The sequence below is a fragment of the Aulonocara sp. 'chitande type north' Nkhata Bay genome, linkage group LG23 (genome assembly GCF_057382095.1).
Source record: "Aulonocara sp. 'chitande type north' Nkhata Bay isolate Kocher_YH1m ecotype deep benthic linkage group LG23, A_spYH_male_GT1.1, whole genome shotgun sequence".
NCBI lineage: Eukaryota > Metazoa > Chordata > Actinopteri > Cichliformes > Cichlidae > Aulonocara > Aulonocara sp. 'chitande type north' Nkhata Bay.
Window position 1 is genome coordinate 43,754,648 of NC_141365.1, and position 17,354 is coordinate 43,772,001.

The window sequence follows — 17,354 nt, forward strand, 5'->3', positions numbered from 1 at the left end:
GCCTTTAAAGCGATCGCCACAGTGATTCTACTTTGGAAACACGAACAGGTAGAAATGGAGGCGTCAAGCCTGATCGTTCAACCTGATTGTTTGGCCTGCAAATATGCAAGAAAACTTTTTTTTTCGTAAAACAGTAGAAAAGCCAGCTATGAGTGACAAACTACATTTGCATGATGCTGTGGTCATGTTGCATTAAGTTTCTGAAACACAAACAGAGAAGTGGTACATTTTCTTAGAACTGGTGCACTGGTGATGTAGGTGATAATTTAAATGATTACATAAGGCGGTGCTGCTGAAATGTATAAAAATGAAAGTGACAAGAACCAAGTGTTCTTTGTTCCAGTTTGACTGACTTGAACGTAACAGCGTGTCTCAGCTACACTCTGCTCATCTCGAGTCTTCGCTCCTCATTTGGTAAGAATGTTTTGTTTGTACAATAAAAATATTTAATTCTCAACAGGCTCATGTTCTACACCTCCAAGGAAGTATAACAACCCTCGCTCCTGCCACACTTTACCTACTTTTACAATCCAGACACGGGCTTAAAAACATGCTGACATTATCTGGGTTCTGTGAGCACACAAATCCTGCATAAGCTACATGCATGTACAGTTTGAGACCAGTCTTTATGTTAGATAATCTTTCATTTTCATTCACACTGACTATCAGATGTTGCCTATTCAGTCATGTATTTGATTTATTGTAATCTTTCGCCAGCTTCAGAGCCTTTCACCTGCTGCTCCACACGACCCACTTGTGCCTGAACCGCTGCAGGTTAACCAACCAACCAACCAACCAACCAACCAACCAACCAACCAACAACCACTCATTCACTCATCAGTGAAGCAAAAATAAGGTAATCTCATGCTGGATGCCTTTTAGTGCAGCAAAGGTCGTGAGGTTCTTGAGTTGAGTTTTATTCGTTTTCAGATGTGCAGTGCAGATTTGTTATTACAGACCAAGCCACAATACACGAGGAGATGTGAGGAAAGCTTCCAGCGTTTACATTTATGATGATTTCATGTCCGAGTCGACGTTTAAGTTCTTGCAAATTGTTTCATTGTGTGATGTAAAGATTTCTGGCTGGCGATCAGTTTGTGAAAAGACAAAATCAAAATTCTAATGTGTCTCACTATAAGACATTTAGATTCAACAGCAATTTAAGACTCGGCCCCTTAGTTCCAGTAAAAGATACTCTTAATGCTTCTACACACCAAAACACTTATGATACGTTCATGCTCCATAGTCTGTGGGAACAGTTTGGGGATGGCCCCTTCCTGTTCCAACGTCACTGCACACCAGTGCACAAAACAAGATCCATAAAGACATGGATGAGCGAGTTTGGCCTGCACAGAGTCCTGATCTCAACCTGACAGAACTGCTCATAAATAGAGCAGAGACTGCAAGTTAATGTGTGAGATCAGTGGCTGACCTCATAAATTCCCCATACACTCCTAAACGCTGTGGAAAGCATTTACAGGGAGGTCGACATCATATGGATTAAAAATAGGATGTAATTCAAGTTTATATGTGTGTGTGAAAGCAGAGGAACAGAATCTTTTGGCAACATAGTGTATGTAACAGTAGAATATGAATGAAAGGGAAGGAGTGTATGAGAAGTCCCTGAGCACCCAAAGACAAAAGCAAAGTAACTAAGCAATCATTCAGCAGCTGATCCGACGCTTCTTGCTGGGCTTGAAGCCAGAATAGGAGCAGGCTCAACAGGAGAGGGCTGGGTGATAGTTGAAGCCTCTGCTTCCTGTTAGATTTGTATTGTTGGATTGTCATTTATGCTTAGAAATATATATTTATATATGCTTAGAAGTATATATTCATTTGTAGATTGAAAGAATGTCTCATCCTAGGAGGTCTGTAACAACTCTGTGTAGCATGAAGAGGGGGGTGCGTTCACTCCTCTTCAGAGAGACACTTGGCTCCAGGCAGGTCTCCCTCATGCATGAGTAACACAAAGAACTTTGCCTACTTGTGTCTTGATTTTTGCTGTGTAGTAAACTGTGGTTTATGCTACAAACCTATCACTTCCCATTGTACTTTAGGAACCACAAGTTAGCATGTAGACTCAAATTTATTACATATTTGTTGCAATAATTTGTGCTTTTTCTGGATAAAATTCTCCATCAGAATATTGTTTCTGTTTTTTCTTCACCAGGTAATAATGAGGATCCTGTTTATCTGTTTGCTGCTCATTGCCACTGAGAGTTCAACGCTTGAAGAAACCCGCTATGGCCAGTTTAGAAGACAGCACATAAACGCCAAGATGACTGCAATGGATTGTGATACGGTTATAAGAAGGAAACAGATCTACAATGTTGACAACAGCTGTAAAGATACCAACACGTTCATCCTTGATAATCCAAGTGAGATCAAAAACATTTGTGTTGAGGGAAAATTTGATGAAACACTTCAAATGACAAAAAGTCACAAGATGTTCAAAGTTGTTAAGTGTGAACTAAGGAATGTGGGAGCCAGAAAACCCAGATGCCAGTATACTGGTAATCTCCTCACTAACAGATATGTTGCAGTTGCTTGTGAAAATAATTTACCTGTACACTTTGCAAGAGACATTCTGGTCTTAGACGGCTAACAACTAGTGTTAAGTATGTTCAGGAAAGCCCCTAATATTATTTTTTCTTTTCTCTTTGGTGGAAGCAAAACTTAGCTGTGAAGACTGTTAACCTGTAGCTAAACACACAATGAATTTGAATCTCTCTAAAACTGCAAAGTAATCACAGAACATCGAACGATTCCTGAAGCTCGTGTTGCTTTGAGTTTGTGGTCCAAAGCATTAACATGTCGTAACAGTAACATGCTGCCACTTGTTCAGTGATTCTGTCATCAGCCATGGCTGGCTTGTGACGCAGTGCCAAAGGTGACTGTGTTTCTGTGATACTTTTACAGTCTGGACGATGTCAATGACTAGTCTCATGATCACACACATTTCACTGAACACACATGAGCTGTTTCTCTGTCAGTCACAGCAGGAGGAAGACTGTCGCTTTTTTGTCTTTTTACCTTTGACTCTGTCATTTCTTTTGGAGCTTAGTAAACAACCTGAACACGCGTTAGCCACTTTTTAATTTCTTTCTTTGTTTTTAGCAGCATTCCAGGGCTGTGTGCTGCCCAGCAATTTTGTTTTTCAAAGCATGTTTCTTGTGTTTGAGCAATAAAAAAAGTTACTAAAAAAACCATCTGGTTACACGTCATTTTTCTTTACCTGAGCTGGTACATAATAAATACAACAATAAATACTGTACCTTCTACAACACGACTTGTGTAGATGAGTTAGTAATATCTCTCCCGAGCTTGCAGAATTAACTAAATTAAACCACATCCCACTTTTAAAGACAGTAGAAGGCGACCTGGCTAGATGGATTTCTCTACCCATATCACTCATGGGAAGGGTCGCCGCTATAAAAATGATGGTCTTGCCAAAAATAAACTATTTATTTTCAATGATCCTAAATAAGCCATCACAAGATTGGTTCAGATCTCTAGACTCGTATATTTCTAAATTCCTTTGGAAAGATAAATCCCCACGTATCAGCTTAAAAACACTACAAAGGACCAAGGATAAAGGAGGATTAGATCTGCCTAACTTTAATCACTACTTTTTAGCCAACAGGCTTCAGTTCATCTCTAGATGGTTTAAACACATCTTCTTAGATGAAACCTGGATAGATGTAGAACAGGCACTATGTAATAACCTAGAGATCTCAGACCTACCATTTATCAGCTCAAACATCAAACGACATGAATGCTTTAAAAGCATCAATATCAGCTCTTCTCTGACAGCATGGTGGGAGTTTCTAAAATTGACGGCGTCTTCATTAATCCCATGCAAACGTACACCTATCTGGAACTATCCGGACATATTACAAAACAATAACATGATAAACTTTCCAGTTTGGAGTTATAAAGGAATTAAAAACTTGGAACATATATTGGAAGGAACAGACTTTATTTTATTTGACAGACTAGTTACACAATATGGGATCAACAAGAAAATACTTTTGGAATATCAACAAATTAAATCCATAGTAAAAAAAAGAAATTTAATTCCAGTGAAGCTGAATTACAAACACCACCAAGTGTGGTACAATTTTTTAATCTACCCCCCCCCCAAAATTATTGTCTAAAATATACAGCACACTTTCTAAAGTAGATGAATCAATATCCCTTCCGATTGCAAAATGGGAAGCAGATTTATCAATCAGCTTAGACCAAATCCTTTGGTCTCAGATATGCTTAAAAACCTTTCAATGGATCAGAAATCCCAGTTTGCCATTAATACAATACAAAATATTACACAGAGTGCACTATACTGGTCATAGGATGTTCAAGATCGGCTATACGTCTTCCAACAACTGCTCACACTGCACAGCAAATACACCGGACAATTATATCCACGCTCTTTGGTTCTGTCCACCAGTTCAGAAGTTTTGGCGCAAGATATGTGACGACTTATCAAAGTGTCTGAAATGTAACATTCCAGCCTCCCCTTTAGTATGCTTGCTGGGCAACTTGGATGAGGTCACTACAGAAATAAACACAGCCCACGTTGTTTTTACGGCCCTATGCATTGCCAAGAAAATGGTCCTCATTAACTGGAAAAATAAAAATAATCTTAATTCTAACCAATATAAAAACCATCTAATAGATCACATTAGTCTTGATACAGCCTCTGCCATCACATTTGATCAATCCCTCTGGACTACTTTGATTGGCTTCATCACCTAGTGGGGGTGGGGGGTCATGGTTTAGTTCTGCCTTCGCTATTGTGGTTGATATGGGGGTCGGGACGGCCTTAGGGCATCTAGGGATTCCCTAGGGACGTTTTCCCTGTGGCCATGACCTGGTAAGGGGCTCTGGTGGCTCTTAGATGGTGTTTTCCTTGTGGCTGCTTACAGCGGAGATGGGGGAGGGTCTGTGCTGGTGGACGTTGGTTACTGGCCTGGTAGCCTGGCTGCCCCTGGGTGGGTCCGGGATGGGCGTGGAGGCTTGGGGGTCTGGGGGTGCTCCGCCCCCAGGCTGGGGCTCTGGCTGGGCCTTGGGGCCTTGGGTCCTGGTTGTTGTGTCGCCGGGGTGGTGCATGGGGGCTCAGCCCCGGAGCGGGGGACCTCTGGTGCATCGGCCTGAATGGAGGGCTCTCTAACTGGTGGGGAGGCTGTTACATCTTTGCAGGAGGTCTCCTCTCTACAGGAGCAGACTCTGCAGGTGGGGGAAAGATATTGGAGAGGTGGAGAATGACTCAACCTGGGTGTCTATTGTCTTGTGTAGTCTGGGAGAAGATTGGATGACGGGGTGGGTGCATTTTTCTCTGCAGTGGGGTCGGGTGGGCTGTCCCGGACTCTGTGGGGCCGGGTGGTGCTGCTGCTGTGGGTCCCGGTCCGGATGGGCCTGGGCCCTCTTGCCCCGGTGGGTTCCAGAGTGTGTGGGTGCCTACTGGGGTCAGCGGGGGAGCTTGGGTGTAAGACTCCACCTCTCTGGGGACATCTCGGGCTCTCCGAGGTGTGGAGACCTCTCCCCCCTCGGCACGCTCCCTGCCGGTGGCTGGTGTTGGTGTGTTGGTGGTTCTGGGGGCGACTGTGGCTCAGGGATTTGGGAAGCCTCGCTTCTGTCAGTCTGCCCCAGGGCAGCTGTGGCTACAACTGTAGCTTGCCTCCACCAGTCTTATGAATGTGAGAGTGAATGAATAGTGGAATTGTAAAGCGCTTTGGGTGCCTAGAAAAACTCTATATAAATGCAATCCATTATTGTTATTCGTTTTGGTGTCTGGGGCGGGGCGCTCATGTATTTACCGACTCACTCCTGGTGGCCGATTGGCGGGGCCTGGCACCTGTGGCCCAGCTAGGCCCCTTACGGGGGGTCGGGTGCCCTCAGGCCTCTTGGCCTGATACCCGGTCTTCTCTGGCACAGCTGGCTGCTGGCAGAGCCCGCGGGCACATCACTGCAACCCCCTCTGGCCTCTGCTCCGTGGCTGCTGGGTGACCTCTCGTTTGGGGCTCTCCTCAGCTCTTCCCAGGAGGGTGGCACGTTGGCCCCCTGGTGGTCCTCCTCGGGTCCTCGTACTCTGGGGCCTCTGGATGTCTGGGGCCTGGATCTCCTCCATACCTGCTTCATGCCCTGGGGGACGGGGCTATGGCTCCCCACACTCCCTAGCAGATCGTTACATGGAGAAACCTTTTGAATACAAGCGTGCTGATCCACACAGGTGTGTACACAGGTGTGCACACAGGTGTTCACAGACACAAACTACACCTTTCTTGGCTGCTGCCTGAAAGCACATTGTGCGCTGTCGATCTTGCGTGCTGTAACATAACATCTAATATTTGGTATCTACTGTTATCTACTGTTAGCTGTTTTATTGTGATGGTGCTATATTTATTATGTTGCTCTTTCTTGTTTGTTTTCTCTTCTGTTTTTTCTTATCTCCATACAGGTGATCCAGGTGTTTTGTTTGTTTTTCTTTTTTTCTTCCCCCCTTTCTCACCGTCTCTTCTCCCCTCTATGTTTTTTTTCTCCCCCTCTCTTTCTTTCATTCTTTCTCCCTGTCCTATCCCCCAGTCATGTCTGTCCCATCTGTAACAACCAAAAATCAAATCAAATAAATATATAATTATAATAAAGGTCAATCAAATGGCCCAAACGCAAGACCGTGATGATCCAATTGGTAAAGTAAAGCCGCTTGGCATCTTTCTTGGCCTTCAGACAACAATTCTGATGGCTAAAGATCCAAACGGGACAGGCAAAAAAAAAAAAAAAAAGATGAGTCAGTGAAGCAAACTGATCAGCTGTCTTATTGTGTCTTTTGTGTGTTTGGTTTTGTGTATTCAATGAACCGAACGCCGTCTTTACTGCACGAGGGTGTGACCATCCACATCCTTTCATCTGTCCACTGTCAGCCAATAATTTTATAAAAATCTGGCCAAGTCTTCCAAGTGTGCGTGCTTTTCCTTCTGACCAGATGCAGATTTCTGTACCATCACTTTATTGCCCTTATACTGTTCAGCACACAGTGTATGTGCGCTAAAACAGAAACTGTTTCACTGCTTCTTTGTAGTGGCAGGTTACAAAACATCATAAGATGCTGAGTGGCCATACAAGATGGAATTTGGTTAGCAACAACTCTCTGAGGCCTTTACTGTGAAACACAACGCTGTCTTATCCGGTTAACTTCAAGATTTAATGTGGGATTTTTTTGTAATCCAAGACATAATGCCAGGTCAACTCATGCTTTGAACCTAATCTGCTCCAGAGCAAATCATGTTCCAAATGTGAGATCAACAGGTAGAAAATCACCACCTACTAACCAGTAAGACCGAAAAAGAACAAAATAAATAAAATCCCCGATCCTGGAAGATCCCTCAGACCACTGTGTGCAGAGAGTAGGAGGGTGTAATGTCTTTGTCTTTCCATGATGAGCAACAATAATGAACATAGATTCTCTACAACAACTTTATTGTTTTGGAAGTATTAATATATTATCCCAAAACTTCTACATTTAACCTTTTAATCAGACCAGCAAAAATCTAGTATTGAATTTTAGCAGCAGTCATAAAAAATTATTTGCTAAAAGCATTTTTGCAGCTGAATATTTTAAATTACAGTTAACTTTACTTTTTGGCTGTTTTACCTGTAAGACATTAAAATAACATGCTAAGGTTTAATAGTCTATATGGAATACACTCTGAGGCCTGGGCAGTGTTGTGCTAATAAGAGAAGGTTTGTGTGTGCAGTGAAACAGTAATTTTTTGTATTTCACAATTTATTGATATGTTTGATCCTTTCTGACCTGCGTTAATGAAGCAGTCATTAGAGCACCATGTCCGCTACAATAGTTCTGTAGTTTGATGCTTGAGTCGTTGCAGACTTGTTGAAACTCCCTCACCCGTCAAAGCAGCGTCTTTGTTATTCGAGTCCAGCAGATGGCAGTGTTTCACTGTCATATGACGGCTGTCTGAAGCTTCAATATGATTGTTCGTTTAAATTAGATCGTTTTATACAATAGTTTGTGTTTGCTAGGTTTGCTATGCAACAGTGGGGAGGAAAAACTCCGTTTTAACAGGAATATCTAGACATGAGTGATTACTGCAGTGGGGCACTATCTGTGCTATCTATAAGAAATGTTAGCAACAATAAAACTCTGAGGATCAGGGCTCCATTTCACTCCAGTGTTCAGTGGCATTTTAAAAGAGTGAATACCGACGCTGAATGTCTTTGTAAAGCAAAAGCACTTTGTTAGCCTTTACAGAGCAAAGCTATGGATCAATGTGCAGTGAAGAAAAATCCAGGTGGCCAGTCTGTCCTTTCCTAACCAATCACAGAGCTCCTTACATTGTTGCGCTGGAGAATAACTAAATATAATATAAAGATGATATTGAAAATAATCTTTTGTAGAGTCACTACTTAGTGGGCAGAGGACAGTTATCACTTTGCTGGATGCTTTAAAGTCACATGTTCTGTATTTGCTGTATGCTAGACTTGTAGTCAAGACCGCCTAATCCGAGACCAAGACAAGACCAAGACCAGAGGGTATCGAGACCAAGACCAAGACCAAGTTGAGACGAGACCAAGACCGAGACAAAAAAAGTCTTTAAACTGCAGCCAGATGCTATTCTATATACATATGCAGGACACCTTAAAGTAGTTTTTTAATTAAGCAGCAAGGCAGAACAAAGTCGGGCCTGTATCAAGACACGAGGACTAAACCCCAATTCAACCAGACCCAGAACTGATCCGGAATTAAAACAGGACTACAACAGTAACCAAGACAGAACCAGAATCAGAGCTAGATGATAGTAGCACTAAAAATCATCATAGACCTGCACTACACTTATTTTTTAATTCTACCAAAGTACAATATTTAGATTGAGAAAGGTTTATATAATTATTTAGCCTTGTTGTGCAAACAAGCCTGCATAACTTAATAAATATAGAATTTGAAAAGTAACAAATGGTATCTAAAAAGAAACACTAGGTACTAGATACATGTTCTGATGAGTTTTGGCAAACAACCATTTGACTAACATGTGTCTCACCTGCTCTTGTTCCATCTCTGTTCTGTCGTCATTCTCTCTCTCCCTCTCTGCTCCTCTCTCTCCCTCTCTGCTCCTCTCTCTCCCTCTCTCTCTCTCTCTCTCTCTCTGTTCCTCTCTCTCTCTCTCTCTCTGTTCCTCTCTCTCCCTCTCTGCTCCTCTCTCTCCCTCTCTGCTCCTCTCTCTCCCTCTCTCTCTCTCTCTCTCTGTTCCTCTCTCTCCCTCTCTGCTCCTCTCTCTCTCCCTCCCTCTCTCTCTCTCTCTCTCCCTCCCTCTCTCTCTCTCTCTGTTCCTCTCTCTCTCTCTCTCCCTCCCTCTCTCTCTCTCTCTGTTCCTCTCTCTCTCTCTCTCCCTCCCTCTCTCTCTCTCTCTGTTCCTCTCTCTCTCTCTCTCTCTCTCTCTCTCCCTCTCTCTCTCTCTCTCTCTCTCTGTTCCTCTCTCTCCCTCTCTGCTCCTCTCTCTCCCTCTCTGCTCCTCTCTCTCCCTCTCTCTCTCTCTCTCTCTGTTCCTCTCTCTCCCTCTCTGCTCCTCTCTCTCCCTCTCTCCCTCTCTCTCTCTGTTCCTCTCTCTCCCTCTCTCTCTCTCCCTCTCTGCTCCTCTCTCTCCCTCTCTCTCTCTCTCTCTCTGTTCCTCTCTCTCCCTCTCTGCTCCTCTCTCTCTCTCTCTCTCTCTCTCTCTCTCTCTCTCCCTCCCTCTCTCTCCCTCTTTGTGCTGACAATCAAGCCAAACACCAACATCATCAAATATACAGTTGAAACCAGATATTTACAAACTCTTCAGATAAAAACAAAAACACTTTTTAATTGTAACATCAAATCAGACTAAATGTTTATTTTTTTAGATTGATAAATATAAAAAACATATTTGTTAACTTTGAGAGTAAAGAGAGAAACTATCTGTATTTCTTAATTGCAAATGGCACCAAACTGTATTCAAAATTGAGCCACACTTATGGAGCTCCACAATTCTTTTCCTGGTGTTTTGGTTGACATCTCTTGATTTTCCCATGTCACAGAAACAGGCTCTGTGTTTTGCCTTATATGCATCCACAGCTGTGCCACCAGTTTACTCACATGGACTCTACTAACCTATCAGAAGCTTCTTCAGCTCAGAATCGAATCGTCTGGAGTTTCTTATTAATTAACAATAAACTTAGTGTACATGTACTCCTACATTTGATGAAAGTGATTAAAATAGACAGCTCCCTCTTTTTATTCTGACATTTAACTAATTCAAAAGATATTTCAACATTTATTTATCTAAAACAAAAGTACCTTCTACAACACGACTTGTGTAGATGAGTTAGTAATATCTCTCCCGAGCTTGCAGAATTAACTAAATTAAACCACATCCCACTTTTAAAGACAGTAGAAGGCGACCTGGCTAGATGGATTTCTCTACCCATATCACTCATGGGAAGGGTCGCCGCTATAAAAATGATGGTCTTGCCAAAAATAAACTATTTATTTTCAATGATCCTAAATAAGCCATCACAAGATTGGTTCAGATCTCTAGACTCGTATATTTCTAAATTCCTTTGGAAAGATAAATCCCCACGTATCAGCTTAAAAACACTACAAAGGACCAAGGATAAAGGAGGATTAGATCTGCCTAACTTTAATCACTACTTTTTAGCCAACAGGCTTCAGTTCATCTCTAGATGGTTTAAACACATCTTCTTAGATGAAACCTGGATAGATGTAGAACAGGCACTATGTAATAACCTAGAGATTTCAGACCTACCATTTATCAGCTCAAACATCAAACGACATGAATGCTTTAAAAGCATCAATATCAGCTCTTCTCTGACAGCATGGTGGGAGTTTCTAAAATTGACGGCGTCTTCATTAATCCCATGCAAACGTACACCTATCTGGAACTATCCGGACATATTACAAAACAATAACATGATAAACTTTCCAGTTTGGAGTTATAAAGGAATTAAAAACTTGGAACATATATTGGAAGGAACAGACTTTATTTTATTTGACAGACTAGTTACACAATATGGGATCAACAAGAAAATACTTTTGGAATATCAACAAATTAAATCCATAGTAAAAAAAAGAAATTTAATTCCAGTGAAGCTGAATTACAAAACCACCAAGTGTGGTACAATTTTTTAATCTAACCCCCCCCCCAAAATTATTGTCTAAAATATACAGTACACTTTCTAAAGTAGATGAATCAATATCCCTTCCGATTGCAAAATGGGAAGCAGATTTATCAATCAGCTTAGACCAAATCCTTTGGTCTCAGATATGCTTAAAAACCTTTCAATGGATCAGAAATCCCAGTTTGCCATTAATACAATACAAAATATTACACAGAGTGCACTATACTGGTCATAGGATGTTCAAGATCGGCTATACGTCTTCCAACAACTGCTCACACTGCACAGCAAATACACCGGACAATTATATCCACGCTCTTTGGTTCTGTCCACCAGTTCAGAAGTTTTGGCGCAAGATATGTGATGACTTATCAAAGTGTCTGAAATGTAACATTCCAGCCTCCCCTTTAGTATGCTTGCTGGGCAACTTGGATGAGGTCACTACAGAAATAAACACAGCCCACGTTGTTTTTACGGCCCTATGCATTGCCAAGAAAATGGTCCTCATTAACTGGAAAAATAAAAATAATCTTAATTCTAACCAATATAAAAACCATCTAATAGATCACATTAGTCTTGATACAGCCTCTGCCATCACATTTGATCAATCCCTCTGGACTACTTTGATTGGCTTCATCACCTAGTGGGGGTGGGGGGTCATGGTTTAGTTCTGCCTTCGCTATTGTGGTTGATATGGGGGTCGGGACGGCCTTAGGGCATCTAGGGATTCCCTAGGGACGTTTTCCCTGTGGCCATGACCTGGTAAGGGGCTCTGGTGGCTCTTAGATGGTGTTTTCCTTGTGGCTGCTTACAGCGGAGATGGGGGAGGGTCTGTGCTGGTGGACGTTGGTTACTGGCCTGGTAGCCTGGCTGCCCCTGGGTGGGTCCGGGATGGGCGTGGAGGCTTGGGGGTCTGGGGGTGCTCCGCCCCCAGGCTGGGGCTCTGGCTGGGCCTTGGGGCCTTGGGTCCTGGTTGTTGTGTCGCCGGGGTGGTGCATGGGGGCTCAGCCCCGGAGCGGGGGACCTCTGGTGCATCGGCCTGAATGGAGGGCTCTCTAACTGGTGGGGAGGCTGTTACATCTTTGCAGGAGGTCTCCTCTCTACAGGAGCAGACTCTGCAGGTGGGGGAAAGATATTGGAGAGGTGGAGAATGACTCAACCTGGGTGTCTATTGTCTTGTGTAGTCTGGGAGAAGATTGGATGACGGGGTGGGTGCATTTTTCTCTGCAGTGGGGTCGGGTGGGCTGTCCCGGACTCTGTGGGGCCGGGTGGTGCTGCTGCTGTGGGTCCCGGTCCGGATGGGCCTGGGCCCTCTTGCCCCGGTGGGTTCCAGAGTGTGGGGGTGCCTACTGGGGTCAGCGGGGGAGCTTGGGTGTAAGACTCCACCTCTCTGGGGACATCTCGGGCTCTCCGAGGTGTGGAGACCTCTCCCCCCTCGGCACGCTCCCTGCCGGTGGCTGGTGTTGGTGTGTTGGTGGTTCTGGGGGCGACTGTGGCTCAGGGATTTGGGAAGCCTCGCTTCTGTCAGTCTGCCCCAGGGCAGCTGTGGCTACAACTGTAGCTTGCCTCCACCAGTCTTATGAATGTGAGAGTGAATGAATAGTGGAATTGTAAAGCGCTTTGGGTGCCTAGAAAAACTCTATATAAATGCAATCCATTATTGTTATTCGTTTTGGTGTCTGGGGCGGGGCGCTCATGTATGTACCGACTCACTCCTGGTGGCCGATTGGCGGGGCCTGGCACCTGTGGCCCAGCTAGGCCCCTTACGGGGGGTCGGGTGCCCTCAGGCCTCTCGGCCTGATACCCGGTCTTCTCTGGCACAGCTGGCTGCTGGCAGAGCCCGCGGGCACATCACTGCAACCCCCTCTGGCCTCTGCTCCGTGGCTGCTGGGTGACCTCTCGTTTGGGGCTCTCCTCAGCTCTTCCCAGGAGGGTGGCACGTTGGCCCCCTGGTGGTCCTCCTCGGGTCCTCGTACTCTGGGGCCTCTGGATGTCTGGGGCCTGGATCTCCTCCATACCTGCTTCATGCCCTGGGGGACGGGGCTATGGCTCCCCACACTCCCTAGCAGATCGTTACATGGAGAAACCTTTTGAATACAAGCGTGCTGATCCACACAGGTGTGTACACAGGTGTGCACACAGGTGTTCACAGACACAAACTACACCTTTCTTGGCTGCTGCCTGAAAGCACATTGTGCGCTGTCGATCTTGCGTGCTGTAACATAACATCTAATATTTGGTATCTACTGTTATCTACTGTTAGCTGTTTTATTGTGATGGTGCTATATTTATTATGTTGCTCTTTCTTGTTTGTTTTCTCTTCTGTTTTTTCTTATCTCCATACAGGTGATCCAGGTGTTTTGTTTGTTTTTCTTTTTTTCTTCCCCCCTTTCTCACCGTCTCTTCTCCCCTCTATGTTTTTTTTCTCCCCCTCTCTTTCTTTCATTCTTTCTCCCTGTCCTATCCCCCAGTCATGTCTGTCCCATCTGTAACAACCAAAAATCAAATCAAATAAATATATAATTATAATAAAGGTCAATCAAATGGCCCAAACGCAAGACCGTGATGATCCAATTGGTAAAGTAAAGCCGCTTGGCATCTTTCTTGGCCTTCAGACAACAATTCTGATGGCTAAAGATCCAAACGGGACAGGCAAAAAAAAAAAAAAAAAGATGAGTCAGTGAAGCAAACTGATCAGCTGTCTTATTGTGTCTTTTGTGTGTTTGGTTTTGTGTATTCAATGAACCGAACGCCGTCTTTACTGCACGAGGGTGTGACCATCCACATCCTTTCATCTGTCCACTGTCAGCCAATAATTTTATAAAAATCTGGCCAAGTCTTCCAAGTGTGCGTGCTTTTCCTTCTGACCAGATGCAGATTTCTGTACCATCACTTTATTGCCCTTATACTGTTCAGCACACAGTGTATGTGCGCTAAAACAGAAACTGTTTCACTGCTTCTTTGTAGTGGCAGGTTACAAAACATCATAAGATGCTGAGTGGCCATACAAGATGGAATTTGGTTAGCAACAACTCTCTGAGGCCTTTACTGTGAAACACAACGCTGTCTTATCCGGTTAACTTCAAGATTTAATGTGGGATTTTTTTGTAATCCAAGACATAATGCCAGGTCAACTCATGCTTTGAACCTAATCTGCTCCAGAGCAAATCATGTTCCAAATGTGAGATCAACAGGTAGAAAATCACCACCTACTAACCAGTAAGACCGAAAAAGAACAAAATAAATAAAATCCCCGATCCTGGAAGATCCCTCAGACCACTGTGTGCAGAGAGTAGGAGGGTGTAATGTCTTTGTCTTTCCATGATGAGCAACAATAATGAACATAGATTCTCTACAACAACTTTATTGTTTTGGAAGTATTAATATATTATCCCAAAACTTCTACATTTAACCTTTTAATCAGACCAGCAAAAATCTAGTATTGAATTTTAGCAGCAGTCATAAAAAATTATTTGCTAAAAGCATTTTTGCAGCTGAATATTTTAAATTACAGTTAACTTTACTTTTTGGCTGTTTTACCTGTAAGACATTAAAATAACATGCTAAGGTTTAATAGTCTATATGGAATACACTCTGAGGCCTGGGCAGTGTTGTGCTAATAAGAGAAGGTTTGTGTGTGCAGTGAAACAGTAATTTTTTGTATTTCACAATTTATTGATATGTTTGATCCTTTCTGACCTGCGTTAATGAAGCAGTCATTAGAGCACCATGTCCGCTACAATAGTTCTGTAGTTTGATGCTTGAGTCGTTGCAGACTTGTTGAAACTCCCTCACCCGTCAAAGCAGCGTCTTTGTTATTCGAGTCCAGCAGATGGCAGTGTTTCACTGTCATATGACGGCTGTCTGAAGCTTCAATATGATTGTTCGTTTAAATTAGATCGTTTTATACAATAGTTTGTGTTTGCTAGGTTTGCTATGCAACAGTGGGGAGGAAAAACTCCGTTTTAACAGGAATATCTAGACATGAGTGATTACTGCAGTGGGGCACTATCTGTGCTATCTATAAGAAATGTTAGCAACAATAAAACTCTGAGGATCAGGGCTCCATTTCACTCCAGTGTTCAGTGGCATTTTAAAAGAGTGAATACCGACGCTGAATGTCTTTGTAAAGCAAAAGCACTTTGTTAGCCTTTACAGAGCAAAGCTATGGATCAATGTGCAGTGAAGAAAAATCCAGGTGGCCAGTCTGTCCTTTCCTAACCAATCACAGAGCTCCTTACATTGTTGCGCTGGAGAATAACTAAATATAATATAAAGATGATATTGAAAATAATCTTTTGTAGAGTCACTACTTAGTGGGCAGAGGACAGTTATCACTTTGCTGGATGCTTTAAAGTCGCATGTTCTGTATTTGCAGATTAACAGGATATTAACAGATTAACAGCTTTCATTAGACTTCATATGATAATCAACAGTGAAGTGTTTCTCTTTCAGTGTTTATTCTTGCTCATTGAATGATCTCTGTTCAGATAATATGCTGCACTCATCTCATGTTTCTTTAAATACGGCATCACTTGTCCAGCTGTCAAACTCTGAAAGAGTTACAGTTTCACCACTGAGCACTTTGAATGGTTATTCTTTTATTTAAAAGCACTTATTCTAGCTGCATCATCAATACGACAAAAACTGTGACTTTAGCAAAGCATCTAAAAATATTTAGGGGGAAATGTTCCTACACCCCTCATGTAAACGTTACACCTCCAAAAGGGAGAAATAATCAGAATAAGGCGTAATCATTGTCTTGATAATAATGACCATGAAAATGAAACTAGGCCTACCTTTAGTTCAGCACACTCAGTGTTGCATAAAGACATGCGAACATGCCATCATCCATTCTGGAGCCTACTTTTAAAAAGAGCGAGCTGTTTATTCTGGCTGAGTAGCAAACAGAACCAACCATGACAACCTAAACTGGGAAAACACTTGGAAACCTTGAACACTGGGAATATGGAGACACAGGGGGTAGGTGAACAGGCACTCTGACAAAGGACAGAGGAAAACAGAGACAATATATATAAGACAAGAAGTAACACAGACACCCTTTTCGGTGACAAAAAAGAGAAAATATCCAGTGAAAGGCAGTTCTCTTGGAAAAACTGCCTTATTGATGTCAACGGTCAGAGAAAAATGTCTGATAGGAAGGCAACCGTAGCTCATACAACCATTTGTTGCAACCAAAGAATGCAGAAGAGCGTTTTGGTCAGCTAAGAACAGGAAATTGAAGCTACAGTTCTCAAAATTTGACATGAGAAGATTGGATAAATGTTGCCTGGTCTGATGAGTCTTGATTTCTGCTCTGACATGCAGATGGTCGGGTCAGAATTTGGCATAAATAGCATGAAAGGATGGATCCATGCTGCCTTATGTCAGCTGTGCAGACTAGTGGTGGTGGTGTCACTGTGGGGGGAAGGGGCGGTATTTTTTTGCTGAAACGTTACATAGTGAGTGTGTGTGTGTGTGTGTGTGTGTGTGTGTGTGTGTGTGTGAGTGAGAGAGAGAGAGAGAGAGAGAGAACAACTTGAAACAAACTGCAGCAATAAGGGCAAACTAGTGCACAGTTATGTTTACGTGAGCGTTATTTTGTATGCATTTGTACAGTTCCATAACTGTGAGAATACATCGATAGCATTTAACTCTAGTAACAGGCATTTGTACCAGTAAGCATGAAAAAGTAGGGAAAAGAACTAGTATGTAAGCACTGACTAGTACTGTAAAGTATATGTGTATATAGGTCAATCGTGGCTCAAGAGTTCGCAGTTCATCCTGTAATTGGAAGGTTGCCAGATTGAGCCCCGCCTCCGACAGTCTCGGTCGTTGTGTCCCGGGGCAAGACACTTCACCCGTTGCCTACTGGTGGTGGTCAGAGGGCCCGGTGGCGCCAGTGTCCGGCAGCCTCGCCTCTGTCAGTGCGCCCCAGGGCAGCTGTGGCTACAATGTAGCTGCCATCACCAGTGTGTGAATGTGTGAATGACTGAATGTAGTGTAAAGCTCTTTGGGGTCCTTGGGGACTAAGTAAAGCGCTGTACAAGTACAGGCCATTTACTGTGCATGTGTTTATGCTCAAGTGTATGAATAAATTAGTCAGTTTTAAACAGTTGCAATTTAAACAGTAGAAGAGTGGCACTATATTTATATATTTATAAAGAATTTCAAACAACAATTAA

At 43.1% G+C, this 17,354-nt stretch overlaps 1 long non-coding RNA gene across 1 annotated transcript; it reads left to right on the forward strand.

Moving 5' to 3' along the window:
* Positions 1–342: 342 nt before the first annotated feature.
* Positions 343–3,192, forward strand: LOC147302592 (uncharacterized). The gene is made up of 3 exons (XR_015127078.1): positions 343–414; positions 718–856; positions 2,171–3,192. It is a non-coding gene; the product is annotated as an uncharacterized LOC147302592 (long non-coding RNA).
* The last annotated feature ends 14,162 nt before the right edge of the window (positions 3,193–17,354 follow it).